Consider the following 21,971-nt stretch of genomic DNA (forward strand, 5'->3'; position numbering starts at 1 on the left):
CGCAGAGGTGGGGTGGGGTGGGGTGGGGAATTGGTTTGGGGGGTGGGAGAAATACTGGGATCATTGGTGGTGGAGAATGGGCACTGGTGCAGGGATGGGTACTCATCATTATAAGACTAAAACACAAGCACGTAAGTTTGTAAGTCTGTAACTGTACCTCATGGTGATTCACTAATTAAAAACAAAGAGAGAGAAAAAGTGCAGCAGTGTATAGTTCCCCATCTCCATGATTCTAAATTTCTTAACTGCAAGTTTGTACCTCTTGACCACTTTCTTTCACTCATTTTGTCTGCCCTCCCTCTCAACCCCTGCCTTCTGCAACTGCCAATTTGTGGCCTATGTCCACGAGTTTGTTTTATTTTAGATCATACATGTGAGATCATAAAGTGTTTTTCTTGTCTGACTAACTTCACTTGGCAGAGTGCTTTCCAGGTCCATCCCTCTTGTTGCAGATAACAAACTTCCATTCTTTTTGTTGTGTACAACAAATGGGTTGTTGTGTACAAATACTACAATTTTAAAAAATTTATCCCCTGGTGGACACTTCGATTGCTTCATGTCTTGGTTATTGTAAGTAATGCTGCAATGAGTGTGGGTGTGGGTGTGGTGTATGTGGGGGGGCGGGGGAGTGCTTTTTTAGGCTAGCTTTGTTTTCTTTGGGCTAATTCCCAGAAGCGGAAATGCTGGATTCTGTAGTCATTTTATTATATATTTTTTGAACAGCCCCCATAGTCTTTCTCATAGTCGCCACTCCAATTTATATCCCCCCTCAATGCTCAAGGAGTCATTTCCCCCATGTCCTGGCTAACACTTATTCTTTTTTTGGGGGGGGGTCACACCCGGCGATGCTCAGGGGTTACTCCTGGCTCTGCACTCAGGAATTACTCCAGGAGGTGCTCAGGGGACCATATGGGATGCTGGGAATCGAATCCGGATCGGTCGCGTGCAAGACAAAGCCCCACCCGCTGTGCTATCGCTCCAGCCCCCACTTATTACTTCTTACACTTGTTTTATTCTCATGAGAAAGAACTGACTTCCTTCCCTTCTTCCTCACCATAAGTTCTGCAATGTAGCAAGAAATAAGACTTTCAAATAAATAGAATGACCAGTTTTCAGTTTTCTAAAGCCCTCTTCAGTAGAGTGGACTTTTATTTTTAGGATGAACGTTCGTAGAAACAGAGCATCCGAGATTTGAGTTTTAAAAATGTTGGCTTTCTTTGTGATGGAGATTTATTTGAGAAGATCATGCTCTTGCTTTCTCCAGCTCTCCGTATTTACCCAGAAAGGTGGCTAACATTTTCATGAGGCAAAGCCCACCAGGAATGCTTTGGGAACTGAGTTTAGATGATGGAACTTTTCTACCTGTGCCTGTGAATTTCCTCTGCTGTTCTCTTGTCAGCTAAACTCCTATACGGTAGGTAGCTGGGCAGACAGGCTTTATGAGACACTGTCAGTGGTCAGTGGGTAACGTCTGGTAGCAGCCCTTGGTTGTCTGTGAGTCATTTGCACTTTTAATGGGCGGCGCTTTGCAGAAACCCAGCAATGTTGCACAGCCTTAGGACCTCAGCTCTAGGGAGCCTTGTTAAATCTCAGCTCCCCTCCACCACCCCTGCAGCCCCAGGGTTCACAGCCCACTCCGAAGTATCACACAGCAAAGCCGTCCTTTGGTTTGCAAACAGAGACACTGTGACTTGGTCCTTGATCTCACAGTGGGTGGAAGAGGGAGATGTTACTTACTATGGCTTTTTCCTCTAGTATTTTCTTGTAGTGGGAGAGATCAAATGAAGTGTAGGTCCAGTCTAGAATGAAGGACAATGCCACTTTGTCCCATCTTATCAGTATTATTAAATAGCCTCCCTCTGTGTGTGTGTGTGTGTGTGTGTGTGTGTGTGTGTGTGTGTGTAGGTGGTATGTGGAGTTAACTGGAAGTTAAACAATGATGGGAAAATGAAGGTTACTTAAAATACAAGGCAATCGGGGAATGATTTTAACCAAAACTGATTCGAAAGAAAGTATAAAATAATAGATGTCTTCAGTTTGCTGCTTTTCGCAGGGAGTGATGTACTCAGCAAAGCGTGTCCTTGAGAGCACTGAGAACACAGGTCCAGCGCTTTATCAGGGTGGAGCAGAGCTCCTGTGTCGCCCCTGGGGTGTGAAGGAATCCTGAGTCACTGCTGACTCCGGCAGTCTCTGCTCAGAGGCCTGGTCTTGTAACCAGCTAGTTTGCTGGCAGGTCCTTCATCCAGGATTCTAAATGCTTCCTTTCGTATTTTGTTCATTTTGGGGGTCACACTGGGCGGTGCACAGAGGGCTTAGTCCTGGCTCTGTGCTCAGAGATGGCTCCAAAGGGTGACAGCGGATGAACCCAGGCCAGTCTCGTGCTAGGCAAGAGCCCTCCCCACTGGACTCTCTCTCCGGCCCCATAAACGCTACTTGACAAAGGTGATGAGATCCCTTTCTACTGGGGTTGGCGATGCAGTCATTGGAAAAATCCATTCCCAGGTATATCCATTTTGATTTTTGTGAAATGGATACATCATAGCATTAGTAAGACATTAAAATATTCCTTAAGTTTCTACGACTCTAGCATAACATTGTCTACATAATGAAAAAAAATCGGACACTAGTCTGTGAATATCGTTGGACCAGGGCTACTTTAAAATAAATAATAAACTTGGTGATACTGGTTAAAGTCCACAGAGATAAGTGATCGTTGCTGTTGATTTGGTTTGAGCCCCCCTATCCCCACGATGCCTGGGGGAGCCTAGGACGGGGCTGGAGCCTGGGTCTCCTACCTGCCGAGCCTGCACTCAGCCCGTGGAGTGCTCTCTCTGGCCCAGGATAAACGTTTCTGAGACTCGCAGTTATTTTTGTCATATTCAAAAAGACTTGTCAAAGATAGCTGGCAGTGTTCCTTAAAAACTCAGACAGCCCTGCCGAATCGTTTCATCTACTGACAGGACTTGGTTCCTGCGCTTTCTGTGACAGGTGTCATCTGACCGTGAGCAAAGACAAGCCTGGTGCTATGCAGGCTGGGTCCTGGGCCGGGGTGAAGCAGTTGAAGGGAAATGGGGGAGTTCACAGACTTGGTATTACTTGGCACTGTTTTTTGTTTTTTGTTTTTTTGTTTTTTTGAGGCTTGTAAAGCTAATTCTCTAAGAGCCCTTTGTACTTCCTCCTCGCTCGGCTTCGCTGTGAGCTACTGCCACCACGTGGATGCCGGCTCCGTGGGCCCGACTGGGTGGTGTCCCCGGGATCCCAGTTTGATGATCAGGGAATGTTCTGGCAGGGTGCCAGGCACCGGGCTGGCGAGATGAATGGGACAGAGTTGTAAAGTGATTGAATTAAGCATATGGCGCACCAGAAGGACGAAGAAAAAGCATCCATTTGCCCTTGGCTCTCGGGCAGTCCTGAGGGAGCTTCTACCTGAGGGACCCCCTTGAATTATTAAGCATGAGGCTGATCTTGCAGAAGTAACTGATTTCAAGAGCATATGGTTTACTTACGTGGGTTACGTGACACGTACAAATCATGCCTTTCTGTGGAGCTGTAGCCATAAAGGAAGATGAAGTAACCCTAGGTCTCCAGTAGTATTGGAGGATGGAAATGTTTAGAGCAGGATTTTTTTTTTTTTTAAATCAATGTCTTCAGTGACTTAATTTCCACTTTTGGTTAATCTACTGTTTGTTAACAACCAATTGTAATTTTAACCTTGGTTTAAAAGCTCTTAAGATCTAAACTTAATAGATCTCCCTTTCTACCTCTTAATGTCCATTTTATTTCATCTGTTTCTATTAGTCTGTCTAATCTGCCTCATCATTTTCAGCACTAAGGACAGTCAGGTAAATTGAAGTGCAAAATAAAAAACGATTGTTGCATCCTTTTTAATTTTCTTATTCACCTATTGTTTAGCACCTCGTGTGTAGACCATGCCTTTGCCATGTCACTAAATATCTCCCTGTTCCTAAATTCAGAAGACACTTCTCTGTGTGAATTTTCTTAAAAAGATGACATCTCTCCTCTGCTCCAGAACTGTTTTGTTAGGCCAGAGAGACAGTTCAGCTGCGAAGGTGCTTGCTGGTTGGTACCTGTTGGTACCCAGTTGGTACCCTGGCACTGCCAGGAGTGACCCCCGAGCACAGAGCCAAGACTAGCCCTAAGGGGAAAGGAGGATTTGTGGGACCCAATCTTCTCTTCTCTATCCTTCATCAAAAATCTGGGGTTTTTTGCTGCTTTTATAATGACATTTGGACTCATTGGCCCCTACTCCTACCCCATCTCTTGACCATGGTCCTCCTCTCACTGGTAAGATGTCAAACAGTTGACCTGGATTCAGGGTTTTGAGTGGGTCGTATGCTTTCTCATTTATGATACTCATTTTTCTTTCTCTATTTCTTTGCCAACCAACTCCAACTCATTTTTTTTCTTAATTTATTTATTTTTAATTAGTGAATCACCGTGAGGGTACAGTTACAGATTTATACACTTTTGTGCTTATGCTTCCCTCATACAAAGTTCGGGAACCCATCCCTTCACCAGTGCCCATTCTCCACCACCAGTAAACCCAGCATCCCTCCCACCCTCCCCAATCCCATCTCCTCCCACCCCACCCTGCCACTGTGGCAGGGTATTCCCTTCTGTTCTCTCTCTCCAATTAGCTGTTGAGGTTTGCAATAAAGGTTCCAACTCATTTTTTTAAGCTTATGTCAGAACTTTAAGTTTTTAAACAAAACTTAAAAAACTAAAAGCACCCATAACTGAGACTTAAACCAGAAAACTTCGTAACTTTCCACATGGTGACTCAATTAAAAAAAAAACCTAAAAGCACCCAAATAATGTCTTTAAAACTTTCATTTTTTTTTGTCTTAGCTTCAACATATTTTACCTAAAAAAAGCATTATTTTGTTCTAGGACTGTTGTCAATTCTTACCCTGTCTTTTGCTTGTATTTTTGTTGTTATTTTGGGACCGTTAATCATGACTCATGATTTGTGATTTTGGGACCACACCCACACCACTCAGGGAATCCTCTTGGATTAGTGCTCAAGGATCATTTCTGGAAGCACTCAGGGGACCACTGAGATGCTGAGGATTGAACTGTGTTGGTTGCATGCAAGGCTTTAGCCTTTGCTGTCTCTCTGGCCCCACACTAAAAGATTTTTAGAGAAAACACTCAGACTTTGGAACATCTTCCCTCTTTTTCAGGGGTCGGTAGGGAGTGGGTTTGGGTCATACATAGTCGTGGTGCTCCAGGGCTATTTCTGTCTCTTTGTTCAAGAGTGACCCCTGGCAGTGCTCATGGGACCATATGTATGCTGGGATTGAACTTGGGTCAGCTGCTGGTGAAGCAAGTGCCTTCTCAGTCATGCCTGATGTCTCTGGTCCTGACTTCACCTTCATCTGGAAGGCCTTTTCCAGCACCTTCCACCCACCTCACCCCCACCCCACTTTGAATTGGTGCTTCTTTACTTTGCATTTGCCCCACTTAGGGAGAGGGGGACATCTGTCTTTAAGTTGCTCAAAGAATCCATAGATAATTATAGTGAAGAAAAATGGTCTTGAATTCCATTATTTTTAAAAATGAACTGCAGTGGTAAGCAAACATGTTGGAACATGAAATTATCTTTGTGTGGAATGTATAATATATGTAATCTATTCAGTCTGGAATTCAGAGAATACTTGGTGCTTACATGAATTTACTGGGATTCCCTGAAATAACTCCATGTTGCCCACAGTTGGGAACCACCATGCTAGAGAACTAGCGTAGCTAGGAACATTCTGGAAAAACCAGTCATCCTCACCCAGGGGTGTTGATATCACCCATAAAGGCTGCAGTGAAGTAGCAGTTCACAAGTGATCAGAGTCAGTATTTTGTTGGGTATGATTCAACAGTGGGCTATTTTCTCTAATGCTTAGTGACTGTAGCAATTTCAGGGCTTCTGAATGTTGGGGCTCAGAAGCCAGAGTGTAAATTATATGTGATTTTGGAAGCCAGATCTCTCAAGGGATTGAACACCTACTCTGAGAGAGATCAGCTTCAGCGTTGACTCTTCAAAGTATTTCATTGCAAGTAGATTCTAATTCTTAGGTTTTGTTCTCTTTCCTTTCCTCTCCACCAATTTTTTTTTTGCTTTTTTGGGGGGTCACACCCAGCAAGGCACAGGGGTTACTCCTGGCTCATGAACTCAGGAGTTATTCCTGGTGGTGCTCGGGGGGGCCACATGGGATGCTGGGAATTGAACCTGGGTCAGCCGCATGCAAGGCAAACGCCCTACCCGCTGTGCTATGGCTCCAGCCCCACCTCTCCACCAATTTAAAGCCTACATCTTTGTTGATTGAGACAGCTTATCCATGGGATGCTGAATTTTGATTTCTTCTCTATTCTAATCCCTGTAGCTCTCATCCTTGCTTTTATTCTGCTTTCTCATTGTTCTGTAATGATTTCAGTAGAAGCTGGCCATACTATATAGGTTTCTGGGGGATAGATACCTTTTCCTGCCTAAGATTGGACAATCATTGGTCACTTACTAGACAGATCTTAGTTTAAGTGATGAGGTACTTCCTTTGAATTTCCTTTTTCTTCCTTCTCAATTAGTAATAAATCCAGATTTGAGCTTCTAAGGCAAATGCATGCTATAGTGTGTGCCACTGAACGACTGGGGTAAAGTTAAGGGAAGTCTGTGAGACCAAGATGCACCCATTTCTTTTGGCCTATATAACAAAGTACTTGAATAGATGGCCCACCTTGCATAGCTGTCAGTACAACAGGAAGCTGTTGGACGTTTGGTTTCTTTGTAGGCTGCACTCTATTGCTAAATCATGGTTTCAGAACTCAGTTGAATGCACACAATGCTTGTTCCAAGAGTTCCTCATTTCTACAATGTGAAAAACCTGTTTTTTTTCTAAATGAAATTGATCATTTAAAGCCAAGATCAATCAGTAACAAATCAAACTGGATTTTACCCTTTGTACTGAGAATCCTAGGTTACAATAGAGCTGTAATTTATAGATATGAAAAGTGCAAAGAACAGTAAAAATAGAAGTAAAGGATCAATGAGTGGGCAAAAATTTTCTTGTTTTTTTTTTAATGTCATCCTTAAGGGAACTGCATATTTCTTGTTGATGATGTTGTGATTTTAGCTATTTTGGTCTTTGTGAAGATGCCACCTTTATTTTAAATTTGTTTTCTCTTATCTCTCCTCCACCTATCAATTAATTAGTCAGTTAACAAATATTTATTTGGCTTATCTGTAAATGTGTTATAAGATAAAATGTAATTAAATTCAACAAATATGTAGAGAATGTTTTTTTCTCTGTCAGCATTGTGCCCGTCGAAGGGCTGCAGTTAATAAGACCGAGTCCTGCCTCCTTTAATTCACAACTTTCCAAAACCAAACAGTAGACAGTTAAAAAAGTGATCCAGATTAAATGCATATAAAGATTAAACTGCGCTGATTGATACAATTTACTATAGCCAGGCAGAATAAATATAGTCTAAGGGCTGCAAAAATAGTTCTTTGGTGCAAAGTCTAGAAATGATTAATCATGACTTAATTGCATAACACTGTGGATAAATCACCCTATACCGGCGGGCATTTTGCCAGTCCAATAAAGGCAGGAAAGGCATACTTGATGTGCTGGTAGCACTTATTAATCATACCCCCTTCCATTCTTGTTGATGGTAGAGAATAAAATAGACCATCAGCTGTATTGCTGACTAAGCTGGGTTGAGGAATATCTTGGTCTCTCCCTTTTCCTCAATTTCATATGTCTCTTCCACAGGAGTTTAGCAGCGGGCAAACAGCTTTCCTTGCGTTACTTCTGGCTCACCTACTTTTAATTTGAGGGCCACACCAGTGGTTCTTGGGAGCTACTCCTGAGTAATGTTCAGTGGCTCGTGCGGTGCAGGGAATTGAATCCGGGCTTCTCACATGCGAAGCATGTGTTCAGCCTGTTGACCAGAGATAGTAAAGGGGCCGGAGAGCCCTTTTACTATCTCTCTGCCCATGGTGACATTTTAGAGAATAAGAAAATTTGAAACAAGAGTGTGGGTTTTACATATTGGCTTCATCACTGCAGTTTGTATTCATTACGCTACATTCAAACTTGAGGATGCACCAGTGGTTCCTGGTATGTTCTCAGTGTCAGCTTGTTTTCAAAAGTATTGTTGTGTCAGATAGTCTGACTTTTTTTTTTTAATGTAAGAGTAGGGTAGCAATTTTCCCAAGGTCCCCTTTTCCTCAGAATTTTAATGGGAAGCTTTGGCGGAAAAGTTTCTTTATGCTGCTTGAGCTAGAACCCTGGTCTCTCCACAGTTTAACAGAGGGCTGGAAGTTTGTGAGTCTCCTAGACTCTGTTAGTGTTCATCAACCTTGTCTTTTATTTATTTGTTGGAAGTTTGGAGCCACACCCTTGTGCTGCTTATGGTGCTGGGGATTTGAACTGGGGTTGACAAGATGCGAGGCAATGAGCTTGCCTTATCTTTTCCTCTGGACCACAGCAGACAGCAGGTGACCCTGAGTGAATGTGGGCAGGCACACCATCTAATAAGTGTTGCTTGGTTATTAGCAAGCAAGCTCTTGTTGGTGTCTCATATACCTACCATAGTTACCCTTTGCTATTTGTGTTTGTTTTGCTGTTTTAATAACTCCGGTTCTGAAGCCTTTCATGGTTTATTATATGCACAAACATTCCTTAATTATGATTGATGGAACTTCCCTCTACCAGCTATTATATTCCTTATATAACTGCACCAGCGTACTATATTTTATAGTTAGTTGTGCATGGAAATATTTCTATCCTTTGAAAACATGTACTTATAGTCACAAATAATGAAAAATACATGAGAAATTATCCTGCAAGCCTGGTCATAGGGTTATCTTTCATAGAATTATTCCTCTGAATAATCCACTGCCTATCTCTCAATTCTTGTTTTAATCCTATCTGAATTGAGTCTATTGCCCATTCTAAATAGTAACTTTTTTGGCAATATCCTAAACTTTCTCGACTCTCATAATGCAAGTCCAGCAAAAATGAAACTGGATGAATCCCCAGTATTTGTTTTTTTCTATGTCTGCTCCTAGTTTGCTGAGCTCATCTGAAAACCAAAAGTCATAGACCCAAGCATAAATGAATGAATGGGTGCATGGATGCGTGGGTGGGTGGGTGGATGGATGAATGGATCCATGGATGGATGGATGGATGCCTGAATGGATAGATTATTATTCATCAGTATGTGAACAAATAAAAAGTTATGGTGGAACAGAATACTTGTTTTAGAAGTCAGAGAAAAAGGAATCATTGTGAATTGGCATAAAGAAGAGGAGGGATAAGGTTTAACTTCTTACTAGCTTTCTCTTGTTACTTCTGGTAACTGATATTAAGTAGGGTGTTATGAAAAGCCAAACCCAAACATTTAACAGCAAAACTAAAATTGTTTAAATCCAACATGCCAGAGCTAAACTCCAAGCAGGTTTTTGGGGGGTAATTTTCGCCAGAGAGACAAAAATTGACTTGAGAGAGTTTATAGAGAGAGCAAGCAGTAGGAGATTGGAAAATAAAGTTGACCAATTTGTAGAAAGTTTTGAAATTACTAAATGGAATTGTAAAATATTTTGGAAATATTTTGTTCCCGTTACCTGTCATCTAATAGTGGTTTACCTGTCACCAAAATTCTCAACAAATACTCTCTCATGTGAAATACGATTTCTTGGGATTGGATCGAAAACTTAGTGGGCTGAGGCACATGCTGTGTATGGGGGGAGGATGAGGCCTTACCTTCAGCACTGCCTGATCTCCTGAGCACCCCAAGGAACGACGCCCCAAGCACTGAGCTGAGATCCCTGAACACTGCTGGAGTGGCCCAGAAACAACAACAAAAGTTTCTTAAAAATAGGTCTCTTATGAGAAGACACACTCATTCACTTGAAGATGAAAAAAAAATTCTCTTCCAATTTAGATATTTTCTTTTACTTAGGAGATAGCTTTTTAAAAATTGAGTTTGTGGGGCTGGAGCGATAGCACAGCGGGTAGGGCGTTTGCCTTGCACGCGGCCGACCTGGGTTCGATCCCCGGCATCCCATATGGTCCCCCAAGCACTGCCAGGAGTAATTCCTGAGTGCAGAGCCAGGAGTAACCCCTGAGCATCACTGGGTGTGACCCAAAAAAAAGCAAAAAAAAAAAATTCAGTTTGTTTTAATAATTGATTAACAAAATAACAGCATAAGAAAAAATATTTTTTTGCTTTTTGGGTCACACCCGGCGATGCTCAGGGGTTACTCCTGGCTCTGCACTCAGGAATTACTCCTGGTGGTGCCCAGGGGATTATATGGGATGCTGGGAATCGAACCCGGGTCATCCACGTGCAAGGCAAACGCCCTACCCGCTGTGCTATTGCTCCAGACCCCCAAGAAAATTTTTAAAGAAAAGAAAAATCAGTATTTTCCTGCTCCCAGAATCAGCCATTGCTTAACATTGTTGATCTCAAACACATAAGCAGCCAGTTGTTTTACCAACAGAATGGGTTTATTCTAAAAAGTAGCTGGGCTCATCGGGTCTTATGGTGAATCAAGAGCACACTTCCCCAGAATAAAATAAGACTGCTCTTTTCTGTCGCCAAGAAGGGCCATAGCAGAGTCCATGGGAGAAAACTGGTGTAGGAAATGCAGACGGTTTTGTTTGTTTATTGTTTGTTTTGGTGGGTATTCTCCCGTTGTTAAGGTGTTGCTAGGTAAAAAGGAGCCACCCTCTCCCTGGGCAGCAAAGCGTCATTACTCTCTGCCGTGATGCAAGTTGGGTCTCTCTTGGCAGATTCAGCTGCGTGCCCTCGTGTGAGAATGCCTGCAAACGCTTGCCTTACCACCCCGTGCAAATGACATTTCTGAATATTATTTTTCACAGCATGGTGCTTATCTATATATATGTGTGTCTCTTCTTTTGAACAGCGGGATTTGTGTTATGCAGATGATATTTTGTTGTCATTGTTGCAGTGCACTGAGTTGCACAGTTGATTGTGGTGGGAGGGATCGCACCAGCACAGCGGGAGAGTGCACTGAGATGTGGGACGGTGCGAGATCAGGCTCTTGGCCTCACACATGCAAGGCCAGCCAGCGAAACACCGCTGAGACACACCCCCTGGCAAAGATTACTTCCTCCCTTTCCTCCCCCTCCCTCCTTCCCTCCCTCCCTCTTTCTCTCTTTTTCCTTCTCTCAATTTTTGGTCTACATTCAGCTGTGCTCAGGGACTATTCTGAGATTTGTGCTCAGGGGTGATCCCCAGCGGTGCTCAGGGAACCATATGTTGGTGCTGGGGATTTAAATTGGGATGAGCCACATGCCAGACAAGTGCCTTAACTCCTTGATTTTTAAACACACACATACATATTTATCTATATATGTCATATGTATAGATAGATAGATAGATAGATAGATAGATAGATAGATAGATAGATAGATAGATAGATGACAGCCTCTCCGGTGCTGCTGGGTTCGACTCTAAGCCATACGAGACCCAGCCTAGCCCAGAGTTGCTGGGAGACACAAGACCACACCCCACAGTAGGGGCCATGAAGTACATATGTTCCACCCCCCTCTTTCAGTCCCTATTTCTGTTTTTGAGGGTGACCTCCAAAGCAGTGTTCAGGGGGCCTTGGGGCAACTGCTGGTGGTTCTTGGCCAACTCAGACCACAGTCACACCAGCAGAGCTGGAGATGCGGGGTAGTTGATGCGGGATAGTGCCAGGATCAAACTCTGGGCCTCCTGGGGGATTGGTCCACAGTTGGAAGGCTGCCTCATGTGCTGAGGGTGAGGGCAGTTGGGATAGAGAAGGGACCACTATGGCAATGATGGCTGGAGGGGTCGCTCGGGATGGGAGATGTGAGCTGAAAGTAGACTAAGGACCTCTCGGTGTCTGTGTTGCAGGAGAGAGCAAGGAACAGTGTGTCTGCCATAGAGGCACAGCTGGGTGGGGGTGGGGGAAATGTACACTGGTGGAGGGATGGGTGTCGGGGATCATGAATGCTTTGTAACTGTGAATCTCATGGTGATTCAATAAAACAATTTTAAAAAATAAAAAAAAAACCCCTTCTGGGCCTCATGGGTGCAAGGAGAATGTCCCACCGCTGAGCCACATCCTCTGGCAATATAGATGATTTCTTTCTTTTGGATTAAAGTACCGTGATTTACAGTATGGTTAATTATTCTTTTTATGTGTACATTATTTCAGCACTGCACCAATCACCAGTGTGCCTGCTTCCTCCACCACTGGCCCAGAAGTACCTTTGCCCTCTGGGGCTCAAGGCAACACATCAGGTGCTGGAAATCCCACCTGGGTTGGCCACATGCCAGACAAGTGCCGTACCCATTGCCCTAACTATTTGTTAAATGTCTATTATTAATTTTCTACTTCTTTCTGAGCCTATTTGGTAATGTGCAGTTTATCTTAAAAACCATCCGTTGTGTTGTCTGATTTCAAAATTTTAGGAATAATTCTCCCATAAAATTATTTTAACTTCTTCCATGTGTATGTTAAGTTCTATTTCCTGTTTTGAAAGCATTGTACTTATTTCTCATTTATTGTTAGTTGAGCCCAGAATTTTAACTGGAATAGTATTTTCTTAAAGAATATTTTGTTTATTTATTTATATTAATTTTTTTTATTTTGTTGAATCATGTGAGGTAGAGCATTACAAAGCGGTTCATAGTTTCAGTTATACAATGTTTAAATGATATTTTATTATTGTTATTATTATTATTATTATTTTGCTTCTTGGGTCACACCCGGTGATGCACAGGGGTTACTCCTGGCTCATGCACTCAGGAATTTCTCCTGGAGGTGCTGGGGGACCATATGGGATGTTGGGAATTGCACGCGGGTTGGCCATGTACAAGGCAAATGCCCTACCCGCTGTGCTCCAGCCCCTAACTAATATTTTAGAGTATTATTTTAAAGCATGTTGACAACTGCAGTCTTCACACTCAACAATGTGGGACTGGATTAAAGCAATTTAATGACTTGAGACTTTTCAGTGTGTTCATAGATTTGATTGTTTATTTTCAGAAAAGGAGAAAGAGGGAGGGAAGGAGGAGAGAACCTTTCCTTCAGTAAGCCAAAGTGTATTTGTGAATCCCGGAGAGCCACACCCAGCTGTGCTCAGGGTTTACTCCGGGCCCTCTGCTCAAGGGCCACTCCTGGTGGGGTTTGGGGGACCATATGCTGTGCCAGGGACAACTTGTGTCCAGCTGCTGACAGCGTGTAAGAACAGAGTAACACTGATTCAGCATTTATGCCCCAGAAACGAACATGGTGCAGGTGCCTAACAGAGGGAAGCACCCTTTTGAAGTGCTATGATTGATCTAAGGAAATAAAATGATTTTTAGAAGCTCGTATTTTAGATACTACAAAGGCCTGAGAACAGAATGGCTGGGGATCTATTAATAAACCACAAGGAGATCTGTATTAATGAATTCTCATCGTTAAAATGAAAAATAGCTTGTTTTACAAGACTGTCATGCTCCTGAGACATCTCAGAGAGCCATTCTCCCGACTTCCGGCTCGTAAAATGATGGCCCCCAAGGAGGATGGATGTGTAAGGTGGAAAATGAGCTCAACAAAATGCTCATCATCGTCTGTGAGGTTTTGTCAGGGGATCTGGTTACTAGGCAGAGGAAAAATGCAGCAACAGTAAAGAACATAAAGCTTGTTATTAACTTTTCCAGGATATCCTTGTAATTATTAGTTCTGTTTAGTTCTCCAGGAGAAATCAGTTGTGAAGATACAGGATTGTTACCTGTTGATTTTATATTGTTCAAAATGAATTTTTGTTGTAACAAAAATAGTAAAGCTAGTAATAATAGCAATGCTCTATCCAGCTGTTTCATGATAACAAATAACATCAGGGCTTTCTGTGTTTTATTTATAAATAAAACTGAGATTTATTTCTTGATCACGTTAGGGTGCTTTGGGGACACCGATGTGGGTTCCCAAGTTTTTTCATCCTATTTGGGACATGTCTTGATGGCAGAAGGAAAAGAGAGAATGGGTCTATGCAAAAACGCACTGTGTGCTTAAACTTCTGCATAAAGGTTGTGTCTGACATGTCTGCTCACAGGCTAAGGGCAAGGCAACTCATGTGACCAAATCCATCATCACTAGTTTAGAGAATAAATGTTAGACCCTCCCAGGATTCTGCAAACCATGTGGCACCGGTGGAGATTATGGGAAATTTCCTGGGAATACCTGAGCATCCTGGAAGGTACAATGTATTGTGCTGGCAAACATTGACTGAATGCTGACTGTTTGCCTGGTACTGTTTTAAGCACCTTACGTTTACCTGCCTATCGAATCCACACAATTATTGTGGTGTATATCATTATTTACTCCCATTACTCATCAGGTGTTATTATTACATGTTTTATTATTAATGACTCCTGGTTTGTTTGTTTTTATTTGACTCCTGTTTTAAAGATGCTTGAAATCTAGTTTTTCTAACCTCTTGCCTCTCACTCTAGGAAATGCAATGACAAGCCCATTCTTGCAAGGGTTTTGCTTGTGCTTTTGGAGAAGAACATGCTGCATGGTGATTCCATTACGTTGTCTTGTTAGTCACTTCTCTTGAGACACTGTGTTTCTGAGGAACTTCACTTGTATCACTTGTAGGATCACTCTGAGGAACTAAGAATTTATTTATTTTGGTTTCTGAGCTATATCTGGCTGTGCTCGGGATCACTCCTGGAGGGAATCAGGGGCCTTATGTGGTGTGAGAAATTGAAGCCAGGCTGGTTCTGTGTAAGGGTTTCTAATCTGTAAAATGGAAATCAAAATATGCCATGATCCTTTTAGCTTATTATTAGGAGTAAATGAATTCATACAGGTAATTAATTCAGAATGCTGTGTGGCACATATTTATGTGTACATATATTTATATATATATATATATCACTGTATCACTGTATCACTGTCATCCCGTTGCTCATCGACTTTCTTGAGTGAGCGCCAGTAACACCTCCATTTGGCAGCCCTTTTAGCAGCCTCTCCTTACTTGTCTTTCCCGATGATTCGAGGTTCGTTCAGGGTCAGGAGAATGAGACCTGTTATTGTTACTGTTTTTGGCACATCAAATACGCCACGGGGAGCCTGCCAGGCTCAGCCATGCTGGCAGGATACTTTCGGTAGCTTGCCAGGCTCTCTGAGAGGCATATATACATATATATATTTTTTTCTCCTCTATAATTTTATGGAAAACGGGTAGGGAGTGTCTTATGATGTGTTGCATGGCCGCTTTGCAGCTGTGCAGTCCAGGAATATGTTCACTCATATGTGAGGCTCGGCCCGAGCATGTGGAAAGAGGCCTGGAGCATGGGGGTGGTTGGGTAGTGGAGGTCAGCTGCCGGGGCTGGGTCCCTTGGGGTGGGGAGGGGCTCTCACTTGCACCCCTCTGGGGTGCCTGAGTGGACTGGCGCAGAGTCCAGTGGCATGGTTATGGGGGCCTCAATTTATGCTCCCTTCTGGGAGAAGCAGCCATGAGTTCTGGAGGGTGGCTGATGAGGAGATTATCTAGTACTGGCAGGAGGTGGCTTATGGGTGTGATCCCTGGGTAGCTGGAGACTGGGGGAAGCAGGCAGAGGATCTCTGCTTCCAGGTCCCGTTGAGCCCAGAGTCCAAGATCACAAAGTCCCGCCTTATCTGGGTTCCGTGGGACTTTGCTTATGCTTGAGGCTCGGCCCCAGCGTGTGAAAACCAGCCTGGAGTCTGGAGTGTGGCAGCGGTTGAATAGTGGAAGTCGGCTGCCTCCATTTATATATATATATATATATATATATATACATATATATATATATACACACATACACACACACACGGAGAGAGAGAGAGAGAGAGAGAGAGAGAGAGAGAGAGAGAGCATGAGAGCTCACTGTCTTCCCGTTGTTCATCGACTTGCTCGAGCAGGCACCAGTAACGTCTCCATTGTGAGACTTGTTACTGTTTTTGGCATATCAAATACACCACGGGTAGCTTGCCAGGCTCTGCTGTGTGGGCAGGATACTTTCGGTAGCTTGCCAGGGTCTCCTAGAGGGACGGAGGAATCGAACCCAGGTTGGCCACGTGAAAGGCAAACACCCTACCTGCTGTGCTATATATATATATATATGATATATATATATGTATATATATACAATTTAGCTCATTTAAAAAAATCTGTTCAATAGACACAGGAACAGGAAAAATAGATGAGTTTTCCTATGTAGTTTCTGAGAGACATTAAAGTAGATGTATCTTTACTGCTTTTGGCTGCATGTCAGACTCATTACGTTCCCTTAACACCCAGCCGAAATAAGAAGGGAATAAAATTCAGCTTCTCCAAAAGACAAAACCATTGACATGATTTTAGTGGCCCATGACTCGTCTATTATATGCCTTAGACAAAATGGGCCTGAGATAAAATCATGAAATACACAGTTCAACGACTGTTGGAGTAGCACAGAAACAGTTAAAAAATAAGTCATAGGGCTGGAGCAATAGCACCGTGGGTAGGGTGTTTGCCTTGCATGCGGCCAACCCGAGTTCGAATCCCAGCATCCCATATGGTCCCCCGAGCACCGCCAGGAGTAATTCCTGAGTGCATGAGCCAGGAGTAACCCCTATGCATCACCGGGTGTGACTCAAAAACCAACCAAAAAAAAAAAAAGAAGTCATAGTTCCTGTTGTCTTGAATTATAAATTTTAATGTAAAGACAGGAGAGGGAAATCAATGTGTGCATGAAATCGATAGTTCCCTTCGGCATCCACGGGTGATGCAGTTACTCACTCTGTGAAGAGTATCCTCTGGGTGTGGGGAATATGAACAGAACTTTGGTCTAGAAAGGATGATAACTTAATTAGGGTGAAGAACGGAAGCGGGACTAGAGTGTGGCCGTTGTGTTTGTCACAAATTAATTCAAACCACAGCTCGGGAAAAACAAAGAAAAGATGTCACCTAAAAAGGGAGGCAGGAGCTGTCTCCATCCCACGGGACCGCTTATTCAATAATTGGTCAATTAGTTGTGGCTTAGACTCAGGATTAAAAAACAAGTGCTCTACTGAAAGTTACTCATATACATATATATCTCAGAATGTATATATATGTATATATAATATATATCTTAGAATGTATACTTTCCAAAAGGGCAGCATTTTATGTTTTGCTTATGTGTTTTGGGGGCTGTATTTCAGTGCCAACCACACAGTGCCTGTTTTCTTGAGGGTTATGGTTCAATTCAGTGTCCCCAAGGAATATTCTATTTGTGGGTTTTCTTTTATAATCCAAGTTTTGCTCTCTAAAATGCAATGCTGCCTCTTTTTTTATTAATGAAAAGAATGTGACTAGTGTGACTCTTCATTTTGACTGCCAAAGTAAAACTTGAAGTTTCAGTATCACATGCAGATTGTGTATTTCATTCAGTGGCATAGAATTTCTACTCTATAGGTAGTATGTTCATGGCAAGATAAAAACCTTTTTATGAATATATCCTCTTTTTTGTTGCATTTTGAGGTCACACTGTGCAGTACAATAGGGCTACTCCTGCTTCTGTGCTCAGGAGTCACTCATGGTGGTGCTTGATATGTGAGATCAAACTGGGATCAGCTTGAGTGTAAGACCAACACCTTAACCCATGTATATTAGCTCTCTGGCCCTAGAATAAATGTATTCTTGTTTATTTTTATTTACTACTGCTGGCAGTAAAAAGACAGAATATATTCTTTACTATGTTTGGAACATTCAGGTACAGCTCTCTGAAATTAAATAGCCTGGTGTGGTGTTCTTTCAGCTTGCTAAAATAGTGCTTTCGCCTGAAAGTCTTTTGACCCTTACAGAAAATTGTATAAGCTAGCATTTAAGAAAAGTTTTCCGAAATGAGTAACAAAGATCATTCTTTGTGATCTTTGAATAAGTTCTTGCCTCACTAGGTAAAGGTCATCCTTGCTTGTGCTCTGCGTGTCACCGAAAAAAAAGATATTTTGAGGATTCACAACCATTTCAACTCAATTAGCAGCTGTTTTTTGAGCATTAGGTAGGAGATGGTAAATCTCTGCATAGACTCATGACTTGTCTGCCTGATATTTGTTTTAGGGGAGAATGATGCCTTATCTTTATGGCTGGCTGTCACCTGTGCAGTGACATGACATGCCCAAACAGAGGGAAGGATGTGGCTCGAAAGATGGCGTCCTGCCACATCCATCAGTGCGATGTCATGGAGCTGGCATGGGCATCGATCAGCTCCTTAAGGATCCCGCTGGATTCTAAATTTGCTTACTGATGAAAGATGGAGAACTATTTCAGCCTTATGTCTCTGTCAGCACTGTCTGGTGAATTCTAGAGAACCGCAAGCTTGCGTTCCTGCTCCTCTCTCCTCTTTGAGCTGGCGGGGCATGTCTGCTGGTGCTCAGGACTTCCTCCGGGCTCTGTGTCAAGGACCACTCCTGGTAGTGCACAGGGGGCTGGGGATAGAGCCAGGACAATCACACGCATGGCAAGAGCCTTAACCCCTTGGACTACCTCCTTAGCCCTTCCCCTCTCCTTTAAACGCTCACGTTCTTCATCCCCTACCTGGCAAAAATTGGATTCTTTCTTCATATCCAGTCCAGTGCTTGGGGGAGTGTTTCCTTCACGCATCAGTAATTCATATTTTATATATTGTGTATAATAGATATTGTTGCCATCACTGCAATTTTTCCTATAATGATATCACTCTAGCATGGTGGTGCTAGCTCTCTTTTCTGGGGGAAGCGTCCTGGTAAAAGTTCTGTGATTACGCTGTCAAGAGAGAAAAAGTTCGTCTGTAGTATTCAAGGAGGCGAGGAACAACCTGAAGGCGCTTGAGACGGACGGCTGGTGAACTAGACCAGGTCTCTCTGAGCACTGGCCGAGCACTGTCGGCACAGGGGCTGAGTAACCTCTGCAGCCTCTTCTCCACCACACCGCCCCTGTGCTGTCACCTCTGGGCCCCTCCTTAACTGTGAAATAGTCAAATACTACAAATATTCGTTTCCTTCGGTATTTTTAGTATTTTCACTCACTCTCGAAATCTAATAAGGACAGCTATACCATACACCTCATTGCTGGAGAGGCCCCCTAATTTAATATTTCAGCTATCCCATAGCTTGAAAAGGGTGTTATTATTTTGCAGCCTACTTTTTATTACTCATTGGGTCTTGGGCTATGCCCATGAGTGTTCAGGGATCACTCCTGGCTCTGTACTTAGAGGCTGATGGTAGTGGGGTGTGGGGGCAGGGGTGTAGGGGGTAAAGGGGTGCAGCAGACCCTCAGACCGCTGCAGTCTCTCCAGCCCAACTCCCTGCTCTTTAAGGGAAGCCATTTAGAAAGCTCATAATTAGGGGCTGGAGTGATCGCACAGCGGGTAGGGCGTTTGCCTTGCACTCGGTCAACCCAGGTTCAATTCCCAGCATCCCATATGGTCCCCCGAACACCGCCAGGAGTAATTCCTGAGTCCAGAGCCAGGAGTAACCCCTGAGCATCTCTGGGTGTGACCTCCCCAAAAAAAAGTTCATAATTATATGAACTGACTGTACAGAAAGTATGTCCCCTTTCTACAGCAGACAGGAGCAGTGTGGCAGATCACTAAAATAATAAAAAGAGACTCTGCTCGAGATAGTGTGTGTGTGGTGTGTGTATATATATATAAAATCTCGAGCAGAGTCTCTTTTTTGTTATTTCATATATATGTATATATATATGTATATGAAAAACCTTCAGTGTCTTAGAGACTAAAAACTGAAAATCAGGTCAGCACTAGCAGAAAAATGCCAAGATAGGACCAGCAGCAAGAAGTCTACACGGTTGAAATCTCAAGAAGTATGTGAGAAATAAAATTTTAAATATTATTAAAAAAAGAGACGGTGCTCTGAATGAATCCAGGTTTGAGTGCTGAACTCTCCATGGCTCGTGCCTTGCTGAGAGCTCGCACACTGCTTGTACAAGCACTGCTGAGACCAGCCGAAAGGGGCTGCCACACCCAGCAGTGCTGGGAGACCTCGCGGTGCCGGGGATTGGCTTGGGGATTAGCACCTTCTCCGCACCCCAGCTTTTGGGGCTATCTCCCGGGCTCCTGGGAACCTCAGTTTATCACTAAACTAAGGCACCTGAGTCTAGCCTGCCAGGCACTGTGCAGATGATATGATTTGATGTGCAGATGTGTACCTGCGACGTGGCAAAGCTTTGGGGGATGGGAGGGAGGTGGGCCAAACCCACCAGTGCTCCGGTGGGCTCTGTGCTCATGTGCTAGTGCTCTGGGGGACCACACGTGCTGAGGACCAAAGCAGGGTCAGCCGCAGGCCAGGAAAGCAGCTGACTGACTCCCTGACCAGCTCTGCGGCCCTCTGTGTCTGGAGCCCCGCCTCCCAGCCCGGCTTCCCTCTCGGCATTCTGGGCCCCCTCTGCTCCTCGGGAAGTTCATGAAATAGACCAGAGAACCTCGAGGTATTTCCTCATTGTCTTTGATCGAGAAGCTGCGCACTTGCCACTTGCGCAGGGGGAGGACGTGGCTGAAGATAAAGGACTCCAGACAAAGACTTTCATCTGGGGCGCCTGGGTGTAGTGAGACAACTACAGAGACATTCCTCAGCCGAAATGAGAGCTGTAGATTTTCAAAACGCATTAATGTCTACAAAGAAAATAATTAGCTGGAGAACGCTCATTATGCCTGGCAATTACAATAACTCGTCCTCAACCGTTGGATTTGTAGTGGTAACTCTGCATGAGATGTTTGTTTTTATAGGAAGATCACTTAATGAAAGTGATTCTACCAGGGAGGACTAAAATAGCATTTTGCTTCTGCATAAATTTGCATGTTTTAGGCAGTGTGTAAAATTCGAGAGAGACTGTGGAAAAGGAAAGCTATTTTCTCCTGACATTTGGGAATGAAAAGAAAGAGCTACACAGATTGATGTTATTTGGGATTGAGACTGGTTTTGTTACACATGCACACCAGATTTCCCTCTCCTTGGTTTTTTGCAAATGAAATTGCTTCATTACAAAACCCCTGATACCTGTTATAAGTGTCGACATGCTTCTGCCTTCTCTTAGCTGATTGAACTGATACTTAACCACGGTGTGGGCAAGTACAAATACCTGCTTTGCTGAAAAATCCATTAAAAAAAATTTTTTTTTTGGTTTTTGGGCCACACCTGGTGATGCTCAAGGGTTACTCCTGCTTTGCACTCAGGAATTGCTCCTGGTGATGCTCAAGGGACCATATGGGATTCTGAGAATTGAACCCGGGTTGGCTATGTGCAAGGCAAGCTCCCTATCTATTGTATTATCTGGTCCCCAAAAAGCACAATTTGGGATCAGAGGTATCAATGGGTTAATTTTTGAATTTGGATATTTACAAATTATAGAAACATTGTTATAGTGTTACAAACACCACTCCCTTTAACAAATATCTTTGTTGCACATAATATTTTCTTTATTTTGGATTATTTCCTAAGGATAAGGTCATGTAAATGAAAAACTGGGTTAAAAGCGATGGGGCCGGAGCGGTAGCACAGCGGGTAGGGCGTTTGCCTTGCACTCGGCCGACCCGGGTTCGATCCCCGGCATCCCATATGGTCCCCCAAGCAGCGCCAGGAGTAATTCCTGAGTGCAAAGCCAGGAGTAACCCCTGAGCATAGCTGGGTGTGACCCAAAAAGCAAAAAAAAAAAGCAATTTAAAAGCGATATGTATATGAATCGAAATGCAAACTACCTCCCAAACGATATTCACATTTCATTAGCCATGCCTTTGTCTTCTTTTTTTAAAAACTCTTTACATTCTAATAGAATAAACGAAACATTACACCTTATTTTTTAAGATGTTTTGTTAGTAAACATTTTTAGTATGTAGATCAATCATTATTTATGTTTTGAAAATTGTCTACTAGAATATTTGCCTCTTCTCTTGCAAGCTCTATTTCTCCATCAGTAGGACAGTTTTAA

General features: G+C 43.2%; 1 protein-coding gene across 5 annotated transcripts in view; it reads left to right on the forward strand.

Moving 5' to 3' along the window:
• The window catches only part of CRACD (capping protein inhibiting regulator of actin dynamics), a 230,367-nt gene that overhangs the window by 67,638 nt on the left and 140,758 nt on the right, over positions 1-21,971 (forward strand). The window contains exon 2 of one of the 5 annotated variants that reach the window (XM_055137665.1): positions 12,224-12,349. The exons of the other annotated variants lie outside the window; for them this stretch is intronic. The gene's annotated coding sequence lies outside the window, so the exon portion shown is untranslated. The remainder of the gene's footprint in view (positions 1-12,223; positions 12,350-21,971) is intronic. 5 annotated transcript variants of the gene reach the window in all.

Source organism: Sorex araneus, chromosome 5 (assembly GCF_027595985.1).
Source record: "Sorex araneus isolate mSorAra2 chromosome 5, mSorAra2.pri, whole genome shotgun sequence".
Classification (NCBI taxonomy): Eukaryota; Metazoa; Chordata; class Mammalia; order Eulipotyphla; family Soricidae; genus Sorex; species Sorex araneus.